Below are 10,841 nucleotides of genomic sequence, written 5' to 3' on the forward strand. Positions count from 1 at the left end.
TGAGGGTTTTCAGCGGGTTTTGGCAGACGGAACGGTGGGCTCGAGTTTTCGAATGACGAAGTACAGCGTACAACTGTACTACGCAGAGGAAGTAGGAGAGAGCTGGTCGGCAAACACGATTCTTTTTGGCTCGGCGGAGGCTCCAACCCCGCAACTACCTTTGTTTCGTTGTTTCCAACGCTGAGAGCTTGGCACTACTCAACATTGAGTACGCACGGTTGTGTTCTTTCTCACTCTCGCTGCGTACATACACGATGCCGCCATTGAAGGGCCTTGTGCAATGCACGTGAGAGCCGCCACCCGCTAGCCCGCTGCTAAGTAGAGTTTCAAAAGCGGTTTGTTGAACGCATCTCTCTTCCACAGCTGACGCAGCGACTGCTGTTGCCACCTTATGCCGGTAGATTCGTTCGTCATCTAAGAAACGCAACAAGAGACCGAAGCCTAGCACGAGCTAATGACCCAAATGGCCACATGCAAACTAGAGATCTTAAATCGTTGAAATGAGGAACAATTTTATATATATATATATATATATTCTGCAATTCATATCGTGCTCAAATGGAATCTTAAAGTAGAAGGATTACGAACGAATGCAGGCTAATAGATTTTGAAGGCTTGTCTGTCCTGGAGACGCAATTAGAATAGTTAGTAAAAAAAGATCGATGATAATTCAAGGAAAGATTATGCGTTTAAATTATATCTAAAAACAATGATTCCACAAGAATATTAAAAAAAAAAAAAAGATACTACGATTGATGTTTACATTGATAATAATAATTATTATTACCATTATTAACACGATCATTATAGTGTTATTACTACTTAGCCTGTTTGTTTCTCATATTAATAACAATGGCCTCGTTCAAATATATGTACAGAGCGAAGCTAAATTGTATGTGCTGAATGAAGGACGTCTGAGCTGCTATTTGTACGATACGCCTTTCAATCCATAAAACGACTCTTAAATCGTCAAATTTTAATTACTACTACGCAGGATGTCTCATTGTCCCCAGTGAATTTGTTCCCATTACAAAGAGAGAGGAAAGCCAACACTTGAAGCTTATTCTAGTTTTGTCTCGTACTTTTCGGTTACTAAATGTTTTTATTTGAAATTATTAAACTCAACAGAGTTTTAGTGGATAAAGATTTACATAACATACTGAAATCAATTTTGATCGATGGGCTTGATCACTGATTGATTGAATATCGGCTTTTATGGATTATAGATACGCTTGTGGGCTCATTAACATAATTGTTTCCTAGTAATCGAAAAACTCGAAGACTAATCGATAAACCTCAGAAACGGAGTCCATGATAAGCGTGTGGCTCATTACTTTATCCTGCTAAGATGAAACAGAGCCGTCTACAATCAGAGCGACTGGGACAAGCAAATCGTAGGAGATTTTTTAGCGTGCCCGACGACACCAACGTTAGTGCTTAACAATAACAACCAGCGGGCACTCCATTGACTGTTGTTACAAAGCGTTTCCATAAACACAGTTCCCTTTGCCACTGTGAATTTCTATGCTATGGAAACAAACATAGTTTTCGAGCCTTCGATCGCTGCTAGAACAGCTGGCCTTTCAGTTAGCCATAGATGACGGTCTGCACTTCAAGTAAACCCACTGGGAATATTGGTACGCTGCATATGTACATCATGCCTCAAAAACTACTTCGGTACTGTTGATATAGTTAGTATGCATTGGTTTTTCTAGAGTAGAGCATTTCTATAGTGTTAACTAAAGACCAAACGGTTCGTTGGGCCACACTTTTCCATCCCCTAAAACCTCTAAGGCTAAGCAAAAAATATGCGCGGTCTCCTGACCATTTGATATGGTTAGCTTCTACTCTTAAATTAACTATGACTTAGTAGTATTTTGATTCTTGTTTATGTTTGGTGATAATCATTGCGAAACAACATCTAGGACGCTACGTGGAAAAAATAATGATTTATTTAAAGGGTACTACTACAAGCCGCTTATATGGTGGTTGCTCTATTCTGTTTCGAAGAGTTTGTTAGCACACTTAGTTGTCTAGGTCCGTAGTCCATTAAAAAAAACCTCTTCGCCATGTAACCGATGTTAACTGTTCGTAATAAGCTTGCCAATATTAAGGCTGGCCCCATGCATCGTTAGCGAGATTATATTGTAGCATAGAAGCGATACTTGACTGGTATACCATCTGTGAAGGTAAGATAAATTGGGTAAGTCAATGCATTGCAGCCAAAGTTAGACATTGATGTGATGTCTAGTTCACAACATAAGTCCAAATTAAACCGAGTGTGTCATGATGTCGATTCTAAATAAATCATAGGTGAAGGCCACTCTAACAAATTGTAGCACGGACTACTTGCTCCACCTATTTAATATACGCCAAACGAGCATTGTTAGTTGCCGTAAATCAAATGATTTTCAGGACAAACTTTGCCCTAGCAAGGCTTCGATAAAAAATTGAATACCTTTCAGGTTCAATTTAAAAGACAGGGGTAAACGACGCTCATTTATCTTACTCTGTCTAGGCATATGTTCTTTGGAAAGGATGAAGCGCTCGCAAGAAACGTCGCAAAACGTCACTTTCTTTTATATAAAAGAGCAGACTGCTAGTAACATCTCGATTATCTTGAAGACTTTTAAGTCCAGTTCATTTAGGACACGGCTGAAGGATCTAATAACCACCCTTTCTTATACTAGCCTTTTTACTGGGGGATGAAAAAGGTTTCTGGCAACTTTTCCGACCCACGTATGGCGACGAAAACAAAAAGATGATCTGCTTTTTACTTGCCTTTGCTCCTTGTAAACCAGCCGCCACTGGCTGTCCCCTTACGTTATCAGCAGCCACGATACCACTCCACATATCGAATACAAAAAATCAATGAAAGAGTCGGATTTTGCTTCGGATATGCACACAATAGCAGAGTACGATTGCCTGATAATAGGAGTTGGCCCTCTTACAGCAGCAAAGACTGAGCGACGAGGTATGATCCAACGCTTACTTCATAATTTATAAAATGCCTATGTTATGTAGCCGGATGCCCATTAAACTCGTTTGGCATGGTTGACATAACAGTAGCAATTGATATGGGAACGCGTATAGAATGGCTGGAAAAGACTACGATATGTGTACACAATCGAACGCATCTGCAAGTGAAATATTCGTTTGTACGTCCTGTCCTTTAGCGTCATCATGGATCTGTACTTTTAAATATTTAAGGCTACTGGAAATCTGACAGTTAAATTCACCAGGCCAAAATAGAAGTGGGACACTCGTGTTGGGTACAGTATCTGTCAGACAATATATCTGATTATTATCGTATATATCGAAGACAATGCCAGCCAAATTTGGCCAACGAGTACGACGGCATTGTACGTTGATAACGAAAGTGTATGTTGATAGTTCGTACCAAGGCAACGTACCAATCTCGGAACATCTAAGTGAGTTAGGAATAAACTGTTGTAAACATTAGGCATTTATAACAATCGACCGCGCAGCAATAACGGATCGTGTGGCTGTTTTTTCAACAATGACGTGCGTAAACAGCTATCCACACATATGGCAAGAAAATTTGAACTTAAATAAAGTTTGTGCCATCTTCGAACGGCGGAACAGCGTCCGTATACGCTTTTGGATAGTTTATGCTATTGCACCGAATGCAAAAACAGCAGTAGAGACTGTCACCCCCCGTACACGCAACACAGGTGTCATTGTGGGTGAGGAGTCGTCTGATCCTCTCAAGGTTGCGTATTCCTCTTTAGGCTACAGATGGAAACCTGTTACTACGTAAAATGATGCTATTGAATCCGTTTGATTTCGGAATCAAGCAGGCACCTGCTAGCAGTGCTCATCACAAGATAGAGCGCTTTGCGAACGACATTGTCGTTGTTATCGTCTTAAAAGGCACATTCGCGACCAGCCTAAATTTTCATATCTTTTGCCCTACCTATTGAAATAGCTTAATTAGAACGAAAATTACCGTTTTTTGCTTAACTCTAAGTCCCGTGTGGTGATCGAGCTGTTGAAGATAGCTTGTTTACCAGCCATGGTAAGCAAATTCAATCTTTCTAATAACTACTATAATCGTTATACGGAAAAAAATCAATAGTACTATAATATTCTATGTTATGCATTGATGCTAACAGTTGGTAACAACTATCAGTGTGGTACTGTGAACATTGAGCAATCAGCAGCTACCACAATAGACTAACTCTGATTAGGGTCGGTGATTCTCTGTTTTAACTTAGGAAATAGTATCTCGACACTTACCTATGAAGTGGTCAGTTGTCACTGGGATGTTCGTTCAAATACGATATGACGTTTTGCTCTCTCTCTGCATGGCTTCAAGCCACAGTAAACAGTCTATGGGTAGATGCGATGCTGGTGATCCTCCTTCCTGTATCAATTCGACCCATGATGAGCGGACCTGGCAATCTGGGTATTTTTGCAAATGCGTGATTCGTTTAGATATGCTGTACATGGTAATGGCTGGTGAACATGTTCACTGGCGAAGAAAATGAGCTATGCACCTCGAAAAATGGACTAGGCAACTGATGAAACGTTGTCAACAATCGTGCGCCATCATCGTACGACATGTATCTGTACGGCTGTCAGAATATTTTCATACCATTTGGTGTACATATAGTAAAAGTATTATTATCCAGTATCGCCTTTACTTACTCAGCTGTTCTACAGTTGTCAGGAAATCTTTACAGGTTATTATTATTTATCCGTAAGCAGATTAATTACAGATCATAGTGGTCGTATAATGTAAGCTAGTGGCTCAAATTTTACTAGTTTCCTCAGTTTTTCCGGATTTGAGTTTACCATTTATTTAACTTAATTCGATAGACTTACTATTTTTTGTCTCGTTGATGCTACGGAGTGTCGATCAGCTGTCGAGAGAGAGAGAGAGAGAGAGAGAGAGAGAGAGAGAGAGGGAGCGGAAGAAAAATTGAGAGGGGGGAGAGATGGAGGTAGCGAGAGTGACCTCGGGAATCTATCACTACTGAGCCCGATGGGCCGTGCTAGTGCGGAGTCAACAAAAATATTCTAATGTAAAGGCATCGCAAAGCTAACGTCGCATTGTTTTTTGTCAGTTGTACGTTGGATCAGCCGAGCCTTAACAAACAATGCTATTCTGGCCTGCTTAGTCGCCGAATTAAATTATTCACAGGCTAAAAGCAGCGACATCGCTCCTGATGGTCACATATTCGAGCTTGCGGTAAAACAGGTATCTGTGCCCCAGGTACATCATACCACTTCAGTTCGGAAGCCAGGCGCAGATATAGATGAAATCAAAGAGAACATTCTACTACGCAGAGTCCTTTGCGTATAGTCTTCTAGAGTTACTAGGCGTATCTTATTTGTTGGATATCACAATTATAAAAGGGCAGATCTATGCAACTCGAAACCCTCGTGTTCGGTCACCCGTAGTCGAAATTCAATATCTATGATTAACTTTTTTACCTGTTACAATTAAATACTTCTAGGTGTTTCCCCGGTGTATGTCTACCGGTAGCGTTGTGAACGTTGTCATAAGACCTACAATCAATATAACGAACATAAGGGTTCAGAATACGTCATTTCATCACGTTCTAAAAAAGTTAGAGTGAAATCACTTGATTAGTCGCCAACACTTGTCGGCGCGTCAATAATAGGACCTTTTCCGAGGGTCAGCCCCACTATGCTGCAGGAGCAGCTTGTTTGGACTTCTGGAGTGGTCTTGATTTTAGACAGGCGGTAGACGTGCAGTTTTTCTGCCAGGATCCGGCAGTGTAAGACAGCACTTCGCAGCAGCGTCTAATTTGATCCCTGGCTGGTGCACAGTTGCCGCTAATGGCTTTTTGCCACCTACTGGATTGAATCATTCGTCTCAACCTAAATCTTCCACTTTTGACCACCAGTCATATCGATAAGTTCCTACGTTTCGGCAATCGAGGCTGGGGCTATTAGTTAATTGGCCAGTACGGCATGCTCGAATCACTTCATGCTTCTCTTCGTCGATCGCTTACTAGGCATGCCTATTTATTTATCTACCTATCAGAGGAACGCTCTCCTGTCTACTGCACACGTTGTATGCAAGTCGTGAGAGACGCTGCGCCGCAGTGCAGCCTCCTTGCCTTTTTTCTCTATGGTGCTGCTAATTCTCTGTTCGAAACTTCCTTGCTCATGCACTACACGCCTTCACATACGCAGGGCAGACGACGAGGACCGAAACCTTTGAGCTCCCACAAAGTTTGCCACAATCCCAGAATCTTACTGCTCCTCGAACCACATTCAGCGATAAGCGAGAGGTGGCTGCCAATCCTACACAACATGGCCAGACCATAGACATTGAGTGGAAAACGACATCGTCCACGAATGCAGTATGCAGAGCAGTCGCTGAGCCCTGACTGGGCAGGCAAGCGAGAATACAGACCGAGTGCACGTCTGCGCACGCAGGAGTCAGCCAACCAGACTGGCTATCCTGTAATACAACCACCCCACGGTTGCATTTCTCCATATGAGTATGACGGACAGTGGCCACAGTCCCGATCACAACGAAACGGCTGGATGCCCACAGCAAAAGAGTTCTACGGACAGGAAGGAACTGGAGACAGTCGAACAAACCCGGGGCACTGAAGACGCAGCAGCGGTGACGAGAGAAGCCAACGGCCGCCAACAAGGCCAGCCCTCGCTAGCGGTTGCTTACCCCATTCGCTGACTCGTGTCCAACGAAACAGCAGCGGCGAGAAACTAACTCCATTGGAGAGAATAAGAAACAGGGGGAGAATCAGCAAGGAAAGTAAAGGGAACAGTGCAAAGCAGGAAAAAGACAGACAGCCTGCTACTGTCGAGGGAGACTTAGGGCGCATCACGCGTTCAGAGACAGATCTATCCCCTTCCGTTGACGATACTACTGACTGCCACTACGGAAGCCGGTGCTTATCTCCGTTCACTGACCATAGAGTTGGCCGGTTTGGCTGTCTAGTCGCTTGCTTCATAGATCCTCGACCATCCTCTAAACAGAACTCTTTGTCTGGCTAGCTGGCCTGCAGGCCATACGGCAGTTAGTCAGCTCAGTTTTGTTGTGCTCTAGCCAAAACTGGCTGACCCACTACCGCCTGTTCCCAGCCGATCCTTTTATCAGTCCCGCGCCTGTCTCGCCCATCCTCTATATTTGCCGCTGCCCGGTATCAGCCGACCAAACAAAGCCATCGCCGTGGTCCGAGTGATGGCATCTTCCGTTCCTGCGTTTGTCCGTCGACGCAGACAACGACGACGATCAGGGGCAAGACGAGAAGGCCAGGACGGATGGCTAACGGACAACGTAGGCAGCTAACGGAACGGAAATGTAGGTGCGTTTGTGAGGACGAATGAGGGCGGAAACAATTGCTGCTAATGGACACAAAGTAAAACAGAGGAAGAACGTAAGTGAACGATGCGCCTTTATAAAAAGCGAGCAATCTCTTCGGTTTTATTTGTTACGGCTGCCGCTACTTCTATTAGTTATAATTACCATCTTCTATACGTATCAATACCATACTTGGGGTTCGAGTTGAAAAAACTACTTTGTCAGAACAGAAACGCATTTACTCTCCCATGCCATACATGCATGTTGGAACCTGTTTCTTCTTTAGTAAACCGTATGTACGTGCTATCGAGAATGTTATCGCCTCGGTTCACGGTGTACCACAGACATTATTATTGCTAAATTATGAAGGTGACCAGTCCTATCGCCTGGCTGTGGGTATTATAATTTTACCCTCCCTAAACATCGTATCTTGGTGTGCTTTGAACCTGCTAGCTATAGATTAAAGCTTTTGAATTAGCACATGTGCTTTATACATCTGAAGTCAGACTAATTGCTTTCTAATTAACATGCTCAGTTCCGAATAGCGAATTGGGTGGGTAGTGCGCAGGATTCATAACTGGAAAATCCTAAGGTTCAGTTCGATACCTAAGTGCAACTTAATGAGTTTTGATGTAATTTCATTTAACGAACTTGGCTCGTGCACTTGCGTTTGACCATTCACATTAAAATATCATTTTTTTTTCTCTAAACAACACAAAACCCACTTTTTTTAGCGGGACAATAGGCTAGCAATATGCAGAATATAAATTATTCTATCATTACGGACTCTGTATCCTTTTCTGACAAAAAACGACAAGTTTGCCAAATAAACTGTCAGGATTCGTAGCTGCTGACAAGATTTAACAAAAAAAAAAAAGGTATCGCGTGTACTTAACTTGAATATTTCGCGTCTGGCGTGCGATACTGATTGATTCAGATGGCTAACTTTCAATAAATTCGAACCGGTGAGCACAGAACTTAGACAGTTACGCAGTTATTTCGATTAAGACATACACCTTACACTAAAAGGTCGAAAATGTAAGAAACAATATTGTTGAGGCATTATCACCATGTTGGAATGAAACTATCTATATTCAAGCATTTTTGACCCGCGTCTATTCCCTGTTTATTGAATCACCCCAGATCTGAACCGTATAACATTACTTGGAGGGTTATCAGCGACATAGCTGGGCCCGCTTCAGCTCCCCACCGAAATCGCGGAGACTGGCCCTCCATTGCGGTAAATAAGATGTATTATTATGAATAAATAGAAATAAAAACTCTTTACTCTTGAAAGTTCGTGCAATTTCGGAAGCCTTCGTTGTTGATTTGGTATATCAACTTAAACCAGGGGCAATATGATAGAAGCGTTTGCGGCACCGCGAAATTCTGTAGGGCTCAGTCATCAGGTCAATCATTGATTGCTCTACCAGCCAACAGTTACCGCACCTGTTACTAATATAGATACCTTCACTGCCTTTAGATTACTCGTATTTCGTCGTAGTCTTGGTCGGTGGATTTATTACACTGTAGCACCTTCGTAAGGTTGTTCCTTACGAAGCAAAGTAGTTAAACAGGAAAGAAGAACGCACATAGCAGCATCGACCCCAAGATTAGAAGCCAAGCTCATATTGTTACTACCGTCCGCAGTTAGCGTTGCCATGAGCGGCCAGTAAGAGCTCATAATAAACACGTAATATCGGGGAATAAATATTGTAAGCGAGCTGCATTACGATTGGAGAGTTCGCATGGACGCACTTCATCGATCTACCAACCACAAACTCGGACATGAATGTATTCGGGGATCAGATCAAACCCTTAGCGAATTCGAGACCATACCCTAGCAAACTGTCATGCTTTGTATAACAGCTGGCCTCATTTCTCCCCTTTACGGGTCATCATCGTTAGCGGCACTTTTTTTCTATTTCGTTATCTCGGTCTCTGCGGGGAGTGGATGAAGACCTGGAGGAATTCGGGCTTGAGGTGGAAGGCTAGCTCCCGAGTACCTATTTATTAGTAAAAAGCATGAAACAGATTAGAAATCGCCATCGTTCAGCAAGATACTACTACACTAATTGTATCTAGACGATATATATCATCTGCACTGAAATATATTAATCACAAAAGGAAAAAGCTGAGTATTAAGGTGCTTGTTTGAAGCCTTCTCTCAATTGAGCAAAAAAAAAGCGAACTCTTGGAAAAAAATAAGTACTAGATGTCCCTGTTTTCCGTACGATAGACATCATCTCACAGCTCACAATAGGACAATATCAAGAAATACGATTCTTTTCTAACTGGGCACACATTTTACACACAGGACCAAAGGGACCATATATAGCCAGAGAAACTAAGCCTGCAGGAGTGCGTCAGGCGCACTAATCGCAGCTGAACCAGCAGCGGTATCTCGTGAGTTGTACCACAGTGTCAAGCCGAAGTAAATATCGCCACTGACGACGACGGTGCTGATAGGACCAATAATCTGACTAAATAGCTTTATTTGGTTTCATTGCTTTCCCTGTTTTAATGAAAAAATTGAATTTAAGCACATACGACTGAAATATCCAAAAGTGTGCAGGCTTCTAGTCCTAGCGGATTAGCGTGTGAAATGAAATTGGCTAATGAGGTGATTACTGGCGGAAAGGACAGAGACATGGCAAGACAACAAGCGAATAAGAATAGCGTAAGAAGCTGTGTACGAAAACGCGGCTATAGCGAAAGGGGGATAGAAAAGACGTTGAATGGATGGCGCATCGCCGCCAAAAGACAGGTTATAGAACGCTGTGAATTCTAGGACAAACAAGCAAGGCTGTTTGTTGGATAGAGTCAACGTTGTTCGCGACATTTCAGTGATACAAAGCCTGCACAACGCCACTGATGGAAATAAGCAGCGGATGCAAAAGCATTGTTATTACTACTGCAACAGCCGAACGTCCTGTGGCTGCTAGAGCAGCCGAACTGGGTCGGCTACTAGCCCAGCAACGTCTGTGTGAGCCAAGCTGAAGTCTACGGCGCTCATTCTCATGCGATGCCACTCTCTTGGGTGCCCTTAGCCTTTGACATAGGCTCGGCAGAATGAGAGAAATGGCGATAACGTTGGCAAGTGTACAACAGCTCTTTCTCTATGCAGGCCACACTGCTATCACATCCCCCTAGGACAGAAACCGATCTATTCGTACCCTTCGTTTTGTTCGCCACTGTCTTTCACCAGCGCCAGCTAGCTCCCACTACACATTCTTCCTATTTTTCTCCTTCTCCTGCACCTCCCGCTACCCCCCTCCCCCCTCCCCCACTGATGGCCTTATCTATCGTGCTAGTACAGCCATCTCTTAGTTTCGTTCCTGATGCTGTTCGAGGCGTAGCAATATAATCGCATCTGCTTATTGCCTCACTTTCAGCTCTCTTCGGCATCACTTAGTCACTCACTTTCGCTCTATCTTCCGTCTGTCGCTCCAGCCCCCAATCTCTTCTCTGCTCTCTTTTCCTCGCCCCTCCACCCGACTACTATGTGATCTTG

This window comes from Varroa destructor, unplaced genomic scaffold, assembly GCF_002443255.2.
Source record: "Varroa destructor unplaced genomic scaffold, Vdes_3.0 BEIS01000007.1, whole genome shotgun sequence".
NCBI lineage: Eukaryota > Metazoa > Arthropoda > Arachnida > Mesostigmata > Varroidae > Varroa > Varroa destructor.